We start from the raw sequence: 12,318 nt of genomic DNA, 5'->3' as shown, positions 1-12,318 counted from the left end.
AAGAAGAGCTCTGTCTCGTACTAAGGGTTCAATTGTCATTAAAGACAGGAAGATGTGAGCAACTATGTACAAAATAACCCCAAAGTTGGTCATTTAAGAACTTAAGGCATTTCTCTCCACCTTTGACAGATCAAGAAGACAGAAAATGAACACATAGAAGCAAAATAATGAACATATATCAGACTACAAAGAGCTTCAATGATTTTTTAATATTTTAAATAGTACAAATGATACTCTCAGGTCACAATGCAATAAGATTAGGAAAAAATAATACACTGATTTAGGAGGGTATATTCACCTTGAAAGCTGAGCTTTCAAGCTGAGCGCTGAAGGAAAGCTGAACCCTGAAAGAAAACTGAGTGCCGAAAAATTGATGCTTTTGAACTGTGGTGTTGGAGAAGACTCTTGAGAGTCCCTTGGACTGCAAGGAGATCCAACCAGTCCATCCTAAAGGAAATCAGTCCTGAATATCCACTGGAAGGAGTGATCCTGAAGCTGAAGCTCCAATACTTTGGCCACCTGATGCAAAAAACTGACTCACTGGGAAAGACCCTGATGCTGGGAAAGACTGAAGGTGGGAGGAGAAGGGGACAACAGAGATGAGATGGTTGGATGGCATCACTGACTCGATGGACATGGGTTTGAGTAAACTCCTGGAGTTGGTGATGGACAGGGAGGCCTGGCGTGCTGCAGTCCATGGGGTCACAAAGAGTCAGACACAACTGAGTAATTGAACTGATTCACCTTGAAATGTTTTAACCTATCTCTTATCTATTTAATGAAAGAGGAAATAAACCCAATATTGAAGAATTATCAAAACAATGATAATAGAAGTTCTATACATCAAAACCTGGAAGATTCATCTAAAGCAATATTCAGCCGTAAATATCCTTATTAGCCTTGGCTCAGAGGGTAAAGAATCTGCCTGCAGTGCAGGACAGCCGGGCTCAATCCCTGGGTCAGGAAGATCCCCTGGAGAAGGATATGGCAACCCATCCCAGTATTCTTGCCTGGAGAATTCCATGGACAGAGGAGCCTGGCAGGCTACCATCCATGGCATCGCAAAGAGTTGGACACGACTGAATGACTAACACTTTCATTTTATCACTAAAAAAAGAAAAAGAAGAAACTGAATTAAGCATTTGACTCAAAAAGTTTTATGAAAATGATTGAACCAAACAAATGGAAGGAAAGCAAAAGTAACGAATATGAATAAAAGCAGAAATCGTGGAGATGCAAAATAGAAAAAAAAAAAAGGAAAACAAATAAATCCCCAAGGCTGCTCTTTTGATGATGGCAGGGAATGGAGGCAACAACAATAAAACAGATAAACAGTTCACACAATCTGGGAAAAATGGACGAAGTGTAAGTATGTGGAGTAAGACATGATAAGGAGAGAATTAGCCACAGGGGGAAAAAAAGAGAAAATTAAAAGGATCACAAGAGTCTGTTTTGTTTACCTCTATATAATTAAATTTGAAAATATGGATGAAAAGGATAATTTGTCAGGAAAATATAAGTTACTACTTGGCTTCAGAACAAACAGAAAGCAGACGGAGTTCCATAGATGTGCTTCACCAACTTTAATGGACACACAAAGCACCTGAAATTGTTTGTTTTTTTTTTTTTTTTTAATTCTCAGGGCAACTGTTTAACTTTTTGGCATGCAGGATTTTAGTTCCCTGACTAAAATCCTGATAGGGAGTGAACCCACGCCCCCTGAAGTGAAAATGTGAAGTCTTAACTACGGGGCCAACAGGGAAGTTCCTCATCCAAAGTTCTTATTCAAGTTCAGACTCTGGTTCTGGGATTTTGCCCAGGATCCTGAATTCTATACGGTCCCAAGATGCTCTTGCTGTATTTGGTAAGTGTCAAGGTCGTAGAAGAAATAGAGAAGGCTGACAAAAATCTGCCCACAAACAAGCCTATCTTATGAATTGTGCAGTCAATTTCTATGAAACTTTTAAAGACTAGATCATTCTGATGCGGAGCAGGACCCTACAGCCCTTGCCCCCTTCACCACGTCCTCTGCCTATCTCTTGCCTCTGGAAAACTTGAGTCAGAGAGCAAGTTTAATCACGGAAATGAGAACATACAAAGACAAAGCAAAACAGTGAAAGGAAACCAAATAATAATAATATAGTCATTAAGCACAATCAGGAAATGGCAACCCACTCCAGTATTCTTGCCTGGAGAATCCCATGGATGGAGGAGCCTGGGGGGCTACAGTCCACGGGGTCACAAAGAGTCGGACACGACTGAGCGACTTCACTCACTCACTCACTCAAGCACAATCAAGGACCTTTAGTTCCTTCTCAAGGACTATGGATAATATTCTGAGCCATATCCTGTGAGCTGTCTTATAGATACTGAAACTCCAGGCGAAGGAACTTAACCACATGATGACCAGACTGGACCCAGGACACGAGCTGCCACAATTCCAAGCACTCGCTACAAAGAAATAGGAATGAATGGACCCTGGAACTGAAGGTTGACTGGACCTAAAACAAACAGGATGATGCTGGTCAGACCACCGATGACCAATTTGAAGATGACGGTCAGAGATCTCTGTGCTGTTTCTGCATGTAGCCCCCCATCCCTCCACCATTTCTGTCTATAAAAGTTCTTGCTCCTCTGGTTGCCAGTAGGGGCGAGTTGGGGTTTGGACAGACGTCCACCACTCCCCTCCACCCCCAGTTGCCGGCATCTGATATAAAGCAAACTTTCCTTTCCACCAACCTGGCTTGTTTACAGGCTTTTGAGTGTCGAGCAGTCGGACCCACCACACTCTTTCGATAACAATTCTAAGGTAGTTAAATTTTTTGAGAGCAAGGCAAGGAAAGAAAACTTTACAATTATTTTTATGAAGCAGATATCATGTTGATAGTTAAGCCTGACAAGAACTACACAGAGTAAAAAATTTCACTTGTGAGTAATAATGCAAAAATCCTATTTTTTCAAGTTTTCCAGTGAAGTATAGTTGATTTACAGTGTTTTGCCAATCTCTGCTCTACAGCAAAGGGCCTCAGTTATACACATGTAGGCATTCTGTTTTTATATTCTTTTTATTAAAGTTTATCACAGGATATTGAATATAGCTCCCTGTAATATAAAAATTCTAAATAAAATTTTAGTAAACAGAACCATAAGAAAAATACAAAAATAAAGAAAAATACATCATGACCAACTGGGTTTTATTCTAGGAATGCAAAGCTAGTTCAATACTGCTGCTGCTGCTGCTAAGTCGCTTCAGTCGTGCCCGACTCTGTGCGACCCCATAGACGGCAGCCCACCAGGCTCCCCTGTCCCTGGAACTCTGCAGGCAAGAACACTGGAGTGGGTCGCCATTTCCTTCTCCAATGCAGGAAAGTGAAAAGTGAAAGTGAAGTCTCTCAGTCCTGTCTGACTCTTAGCGACCCCAAGGACTTCAGCCTACCAGGCTCTTCCGTCCATGGGATTTTCCAGGCAAGAGTACTGGAGTGGGGTGCCATTGCCTTCTATTAGAAAACCTATTAATGTAATTCATGAGGAGAAAGATCATATAGTTCTTCTTAAGGCTAAAAGGGCATTTTGGAAAGTTCGACATCCATTCTTTATAAAAACTCACACACGTATTCAATAAGAATTCATGGATACTCAGTAAAATAGAAATAGATATTTATCTCTTAACATGGTAAAATATATTGGAGTACATCATACTTAAATGGAAAAACCCCTGGGGCATTTCCACTAGAGGACCAAGACAAAAATGCCCATTTCACTGCTATAGTTTAACCCAGAACTGCATATTTAAGATAGTATTGGATGTACTAATCAGTACAAATGGATGACATAAAATTGTCAGTGTTACACATAACGACTCTGTGTGTAGGAAACACAAGATAATTCAGGAAGGTTCTGAGATACAAAATTAACGTGTATAAATCGGTAGCTTTCGTATATTCCAGCAATCACCAGTTGGAAGATATACTGAAAGGAAAGTTCCCATCTACAATAACAAAATTAAGATTGAATGTTGTTGTTGTTCACTTGTGTCTGACTGTTTGTGACCCCATGGACAGCAGCTGCTCAAACTCACGTCCATTGAGTCAATGATGCCATCCAACCATCTCATCCTCTGCCGGCCCCTTCTCTCTTTTGCCTTCAATCTTTTCCAGCATCAGGGTCTTTTCCAAAGACGTGGCCAAAGTATTGGAGCTTCAGCTTCAGCACCAGACCTTCCAGTGAATATTCAGGGTTGATTTCCTTTAACTGACTGGTTTGATCTCCTTGCTGTCCAAGGGACTCTCAAGAGTCTTCTCCAACACCACAATTCGAAAGCATCAGTTCTTCGGTGCTCAGCCTTCTTTATGGTCCAACTCTCACAACTGTTCATGACTACTGGAGAAACCAAACCTAGGAATAAAATTAAACAAAAGATGAGTAAGACCTACCCAAGGAAAACCTGAATTCACTATGGAATGACCCAAAACATACTTAACAAGTTGAAAGGTACACCGTGATTTCAGATGGCATGTTTCATCATGCAAACAATGTCTGTTATCCCTAAATTGATTTATAAATCCTTGTTATTATAATAAAAGTACCATCAGCCTTTTAACCAGAGAAGCTAATTTTAAAATTAATCCTATGAAAAATTAAGCAAGCGAAAATATCCAAGAAATCTCTGGAAGAGAGGGGAACAGCATTATCAGACGTTAAACCATGTCATAAAATCTCAGTAATTCAGACACCGTGGTACTGGGCTGTCTTGATAGATTAATGGAACAAAACTGAAAGCCCAGAAATATATCGAATCCTTTCAGGAATTTAGGATGTGATGAAGTTAATGTGGCACATTGTATTATCTTGGTTTTCTTTTTGTTGCTGTTGTTTTGTTTATTACCACGCTAAGCAGCATGTGGGATCTTAGTTGTATTTTCTAAAAATACTTGGAAACAATAGTAACAGATCCACTCTAGGGAACTGAGAAGGGGGGGCAGGGGCTTGGGGAGCAGGAATCACAGGGTGTAGGATGCCAATATTTTTTTCTGCTGAGCAGTGGTTCCCCTTAAGTTTCTGGTTCTCCCAAGAGAGAGTCTGATTGGCTAGCCTTGGTCATGCGTCCACCCACTGATCTGGATGGACAGTCAAACAAGGTGAGAAATGTTGAGTCCCCACAGGAGGACCAGAACGTGGGGTGGGAAGGTTGGAAGTTGGGCAGGGATGGCCACATGCCCATTTCATAGATGAGGAAAGGGAAGCCCAAAGACAGACAGGGATTGGCAAGGCCACGGAGCCCAGGGACAGTGGATTCTGGGATCCGACCGGAGGCCCCAGCTGCCTTTCCCCTCCTGGGGCTCCAGGGTGGTAGGGAAACAAGAGGGCCTTGTGACCCTGGCAGGGATGAATGGCTGGCTCCTGGGGACACACCCTGACCCAGATGAGGCCTCCGCAGCTCAGGAAACCACCTCACACTGAGCTGCATTCAGGAGCTGAGATCTCCTCTTTCGGCTCCTCTTACCGTGGATAGACCAGACCCCCCTTCACATGTGGCCCTGAGGTTTTTAGAAGAAGCCTGGGGGGAAAAGCCTATTTTTCCAATATATAAAGCACTGCATGGACCAAATAAAACATGTCTGGGGTGCAGCCCAAGGATGGCTAATTTGTAAGTCCTGGAATGCTCCTTTCTGCACACAAGCGTTAAAGCCCTATTTTCATAGATACTACGAGGCTTGTGCTAGGCTTGCAGACTTCCTCACTTTGAATTCAGACATGCCAAGAAAAATCAAGTGCAGCAATTATGAGTGAGGGATATTCTGGAGCCAGAGAATCTGGGTTTAAATCCCCAGCTCTGCCACATACTGTGTGGCCTCAGGCACGTCATTTAACCTCTCTGGGCCCCAGCTTCCCTTGGTGGGGGGCGGGGACGTATGTAAACTGTGTCTTTGTTGTTGCTGTTGTCCAGTCACTAAGTTGTATCCAACTTTTTGCAACCCCATGCAGCATGCCAGGCTTCCCTGTCCTTCCATATCTCCCGGAGTTTGCTCGAATTCATGTCCATTGAGTCAGTGATGCCATCCAACCATCTCGTCCTCTGCTGCCCCTTCTCCTCCTGCCTTCAATCTTTCCCAGCATCACGTGTAGTAAAGACCACAAAAGGCCCTGGTATTCTCCTTGGTCCTGGGTCCCATCTTGTCATAAGCTTCATGTGGTTAAAAAAAAGAAAAAGCCAAACCTTAAGCCAGGCTAATCATTTAAACCGTTTAGGGGAGCCCACCTTCACTTGGGTGTTTCAGGGACAAGCGTGGCTGTTCAGTTCCCTGTCGTCCCCTGTTCCTCTCCCAGTTGGCCCCTCATCCAAGGAGAGATATCAGGTTCCCAAGTGCCGTTTAGTGAGTGTCCCCCCTGCAGGAGCAGCAGCGGGTGCGTGAGCTCAAGGAGTGCTCATAACCACCCCTGGGCGGGAGGAATTGCGACTCCTTGCACCAGCGTTGGGGAGCTTGCAGGCAATGCATGTGTATGAGACTCCAGCACGTCAGACTCCAAAGCCTGGCTTTCCTCTGCTCCTATCAACTCTGTACCCACTCCCAATGTTGGGACAAGATTCAGTAGCTTCTCAGTGTTAAGTGGCCCATGTCACTTGCTCCCTAAAGGAAAAGCTTTTTCTACCCTATCCACAAGACATGTTCAGTATGAGAGCCATTTGTCTACGTTTTTCATTGCAAATGATAGGAACTCAACTCAAATTGGCTTGAGACAAAAAACAAACAAACAAAAAACAGTTACTTATTGGCTCAAACAGGCAAAGTCCAGGATTGCAACCCTGGCTTTGGGGAGATTGGGGTGGGAGAAGGGTGGGATGAGGGGGACAGCTTCAGGTACAGCAGGAACCCCAAGGATGTCAGGATTCATTTCACTCCATCTTTCAGATCTCTTTCCTCTGTGTTGGCTTCACCGATAAACAGTCTGTTCCTGTGTCGCATTGGGGTGGCTTTTAGTAGCCTCACATGCTGTGGGCTCAGCAACCACAATGGAGAAGCGTCTCTTTGTCAATAATCTTAGTGAAAGTCTGAGGCTGATTCAGGTCGGCCTTCTTTAAGTCAGATGCAAATCCTTTTACTAATCCCTGCAGCCATATGGGATGTTCACCTGGGCCAGGCTGGACCTCCTGCCAGCTTCTGGAGGTGGAGTTGGAGGCTGGAGTAGTTTCACTACAATGATGAGTAATTAGTGGCCTGCTTGGACTCAAGTCCTTTGCACTGTGAGTTTATTCCACACGTTCTGGCCTTGAGACTTGCTCTGACTGATGGAATGCTGGGAAGTGATGCTGTACCTGTTCCCAGCAGTTTCTGCTCTTTCTTGGAACCCTGGATAACCACTGTGAGAACCAGCCTGGAGGATGAGAAACCACAGGGAAGAGAGTCCAGTCCCCCGAGGAGGCTGGCCTAGACCAACAGACAGCCACCTGACCTCCCCAAATGTGAGTATGCCCAGCCAAACTCAGCAGACCTGCTTAGCCAACCTGAAGCTGACCCCAGATGCATGAGACAAGCTGAGACCAAAACTGTGCCATGCTTCCATTCACTCATGGGAAACGATAAATACTTTTTATTTATGAATTTAGTTTTGGCTGCCTCAGTCTTGGTTGTGGCGCACCGTATCTTTGCGTCAGGCAGAGTCTTCTGTTGTAGCACTTGGACTCTCTAGTTGTGGCCCATGGGCTCAGTAGTCATGGTGCGTGGGTTTAGTGGCTCTGCGGCATGTGGGATCTTAGCTACCCAACCAGGGATCGAACCCGCATCCCCTGCATTGCAAGGCAGATTCTTAACCACTGGACCACCAGGGAAGTCCCAATACTTATTATTTTAAGCCACTGAGATTCAGGACAATTTATGTACCAAAAACTGACAGATACAGGGGTCAGTCCACTGGAACAATGTGGACTGAGTGGAGGAGGGGTGCTTGCTAAGAGGAGACATGTGTTCTGTTACCAGAAGGGCAAGAAGAATCTTGGGCAATCTATTATTTCTTGCTCTACAATTATCATCCCCATTTTGCAAGTAAGGAAACTGAAGCTCAGAGAATTTCTTCAACTGGTGAGTGAGAGAGAAATCAATTTGCCCCTCAGCCTGGTCCAAGTTTCCCAAAACAAGTACAAAAATTGAGTAATGAACCTGGATTCAGTGGAACATGGACAGAAATGTGATCATGCATCTGAGATGAATCAATCGTGGCAGCTGAATACTGATTTTAGTTGAGTAGTTATGTTTCCTGGCAGCCAAAGTAAAAAGGGAAATGTATTGAGTTGCTTCAGTCTCTTTACTTAATATTTAATGAAGAAGGAAGTGGGGGAGAAGGAGGAAAGAAAAAAGGAAAAAGAACTATATCCAAGGAAAGAAAAAACAAAAACAAAACTATATCCAAGACTGTCTGAAGACAAATGTTTTTCTAGCCCTGACTCCAAGACGGCAGTAAGGTCTTCTTACAGAAGAAATCTAACAGAAAAGACAAGGTTTTTATGGTAGATGCTACTCATTTCATCCCCCATGAAAGTTAAAAGCAGCCTGTGAACTCACAGGCATTTCTGAGAGGAACTCAGATAATGAGGTCCTTTCTCTTTCTTTTTCTTTCTTTCCTCTCTCCTCCCTCATGTCTTCCTTTCTTTCTTTCTAACAATATAGAAATTTATTTCTGTCTCTAGTGTAACAATTTAGAGATCACTGATCCAGGGATGACTCAGCCATTCCTCCCACGCAGCTTCCCCCTCTGGGTGCAGGGTGGCTGCTCTAGCACCTGCCATCACACGTGTCCTCCAACCATCAGAAAATGGGAAGAAGCAAGAGTTTGCTTTTGAATAATTTTATTTACCTTCCTGGTGGGACTGGAACTGACAGAAGGCAAGGGAACAGAGGTAAAGTGCATTTGTAAAGTTGAAAATTGAAAGGTTGCTAAGGTTCAAACCCTAACTCAGCCACTTACTAGCTGTGTTAGTTCCCTGTGACTGCCACAAATTACCACAGACCTGGTGATCTGCAACAACAGAATCTCATTCTCTCATACTTCTGGAGGCCAGATGGTCAACATCAGTTTCATGGGATCAGAACACCGTGGCAAGATGTTGGCAGGGCAGAACCCCCGCTGGGGGGCCAAGGGGAGAATCACCCTTCCTCCAGCTCCTGGTGGCCACCGGCATTCTTTTGCCTGCCGCCACAGCACTATAACCTCTGCCTCTGTCTTCAAGTTGTCTCCTTGTCTGCATGTCCATCTACGCTTCCTCTGCCTTCCTCTTATAATGACACATGTGCTGGCACTTACAGCCCTCCTGAATAGTCCAGAATATTATTGATGAATATCATCTCAAAAGCCTTAATTTGGGCTTCCCTGGTGGCTCAGTAGTAGAGAATCCGCCTGACAGTACAGGAGATGTGGGTTCGATCCCTGGCCTGGCAAGATCCCACAAGCCGTGGAGCAACTAAGCCCCTGCACCACAACTATTGAGCCCCTGTGCCGCAACTACTGAAGCCCACGCACCTAAAGCGTGTGCTCTGCAACAAAAAAGCTACTGCAATACTGCACGCACCGGAACTGGAGAGGCGCCCCTGCTCGCCACAACTAGAGAAAAGCCCACGCAGCAACAAAGACCCAGCACAGCCCAAAATAAGTAAAGAAATATTTTTTAAAAGCCTTAATTTAATCACACCTGCAAAGACTTTACCATATTATGGTAACATTCACAGGAATTTATGACCTGATATCTTAGGAGTTCACCGTCTAGCCCACTACACTAGTTGAGGGAGCCCAGGCAAGTGTCTTAACTTTCCTGTATGTCATTTTTCTTACTGCAAAAGGACACGAGCCACCTCTGTAGGCTATTATGAGGATCAAATAAATTAATTACCTCAGTTAATCACATAAAGATTACTTCAAAGGGTGACCAGCACATGGTAGGTTTTAATATGATCAAGATGTTTCTGCTATGATGCAACTCCTCAGAAGGACAGTTGTCATCTTGGTCCTGTTCACCACTGTCTTCCTAGCACCCACCACATAGTAGGGACTTGCACACAGGAGGTGCTCAGTAAATATTTCATGCACGCATGCTGCAGGCTGACTGTGGCTTTAGGGAAGTTGTTTCCTCTCTCTGGGGCTTGGTTTCCTCCTGCCTCCATGAAGAACAGTTGTTGGGGAAAGTATGTTCTCTATCTAGAAGGGCGTGTCCCCGTCAGGGTTAGAGGTTTGGGGGTGGAGGCAGGGGACAGCTGCAGCTGCTTTCTTTCTGAGTCACTAGATTTCTCAACTTAAGGTCAAGTGTTTAAATATTATGAGCAAGACAATTGGAGATAAGGTGGGGAAACACTGATTTGGCCAAAGCAGCAGCCAAAGCGCTGGGTCTGGACTTTTCTGGAACTTTTCAGCAGCATGACTTGGAACTTAGCACCTGCCAGGAAAACGGGCTGCTGACTCACAACTAGGAGGGGCGTCCCAGATGCCTGATTTTCAAACCTGCTTTAACTGTCCCTGTTCACAGAGCTGGTATCTACTCAAAGCCTCATGGTCCGAGTGGAGAAACTGAGACCCAAAAAAGAATGAAGACCTTGTCCAGAGTTATGCTGCCCGACGCGGCTACAATCCTCAGCCCAGCACCTGTAGCAGCCAACCAGGCAAAAAGAGAGGAAACCCTGCAGGCAGGGGGTGTGGTGTGTGCAAATGCCCAGGAGTGAGAGGCGGGACACAGACTCAGAAACTCAGGTGGAGGAAAGAAAGGGGTCTTCATCACATACCCAGGACTTTGGACTCAATTCTGAGGAGAAACGGAAACCACTGATGCTTTTAGGAAGAGGATCAGCTAGACCTGAGAGTCTCTCCAAGTGTGGTCCCCAGACCATCAGCACGAGAGCAACAGTGGGGATGAGGAGAAGGCAGTCAAAGCAGATTCCTGGGGAGGGATAAACTGGGAGGTTGGGGTTGAGGCATACACACTATTGTGTGTAAAGTAGATACCTAATAAGGACCTACTGCATAGCACAAGGAACTCAATACTCTGTAATGATCTGTATGTGAAAAAATCTAAGAAAGAGTGCGTATATGTGTATGGATAACGCATTCATTTTACTGTACACCTGAAACTAACACACCACTGTAAATCAACTATCAGCTCAGTTCAGTTCAGTCGCTCAGTCGTGTCCGACTCTTCACGACCCCATGAATCGCAGCACACCAGGCCTCCCTGTCCATCACCAACTCCCGGAGTTCACTCAGACTCACGTCCATCGAGTCAGTGATGCCATCCAGTCATCTCATCCTCTGTCGTCCCCTTCTCCTCTTGTCCCCAATCCCTCCCAGCGTCAGAGTCTTTTCTAATGAGTCAACTCTTCACATGAGGTGGCCAACGTACGGGAGTTTCAGCTTTAGCATCATTCCTTCCAAAAAAAATCCCAGGGCTGATCTCCTTCAGAATGGACTGGTTGGATCTCCTTGCAGTCCAAGGGACTCTCAGGAGCCTTCTCCAACACCACAGTTCAAAAGCATCAGTTCTTTGGCGCTTAGCTTTCTTCACAGTCCAACTCTCACATCCATACATGACCACTGCAAAAACCATAGACTTGACTAAATGGACCTTTGTTGGCAAAGTAATGTCTCTGCCTTTCAATATGCTATCTAGGTTGGTCATAACTTTTCTTCCAAGGAACAAGCATCTTTTAATTTCATGGCTGCAGTCACCATCTGCAGTGATATTGGAGCCCCAAAAATAAAGTCAGCCACTGTTTCCATTGTTTCCCCATCTATTTCCCATGAAGTGATGGGACCGGATGCCATGATCTTCGTTTTCTGAATGTTGAGCTTTAAGCCAACTTTTTCACTCTCCTCTTTCACTTTCATCAAGAGGCTTTTTAGTTCCTCTTCACTTTCTGCCATAAGGGTGGTGTCATCTGCATATCTGAAGTTATTGATATTTCTCCCGACAATCTTGATTCCAGCTTGTGCTTCTTCCAGTCCAGCATTTCTCATGATGTACTCTGCATAGAAGTTAAATAAGCAGGGTGACAATATACAGCCTTGACGTACTCCTTTTCCTATTTGGAACCAGTCTGTTGTTCCATGTCCAGTTCTAACTGTTGCTTCCTGACCTGCATATAGGTTTCTCAAGAGGCACGTCAGGTGGTCTGGTATTCCCATCTCTTTCAGAATTTTCCACAGTTTATTGTGATCCACACAGTCAAAGGCTTTGGCATAGTCAATAAAGCAGAAATAGATGTTTTTCTGGAACTTTCTTGCTTTTTCAATGATCCAGCAGATGGATGTTGGCAATTTGATCTCTGGTTCCTCTGCCTTTTC

This window comes from Bos indicus x Bos taurus, chromosome 13 (assembly GCF_003369695.1).
Source record: "Bos indicus x Bos taurus breed Angus x Brahman F1 hybrid chromosome 13, Bos_hybrid_MaternalHap_v2.0, whole genome shotgun sequence".
NCBI lineage: Eukaryota > Metazoa > Chordata > Mammalia > Artiodactyla > Bovidae > Bos > Bos indicus x Bos taurus.
Note: the sequence above shows the minus strand (reverse complement) of the source record.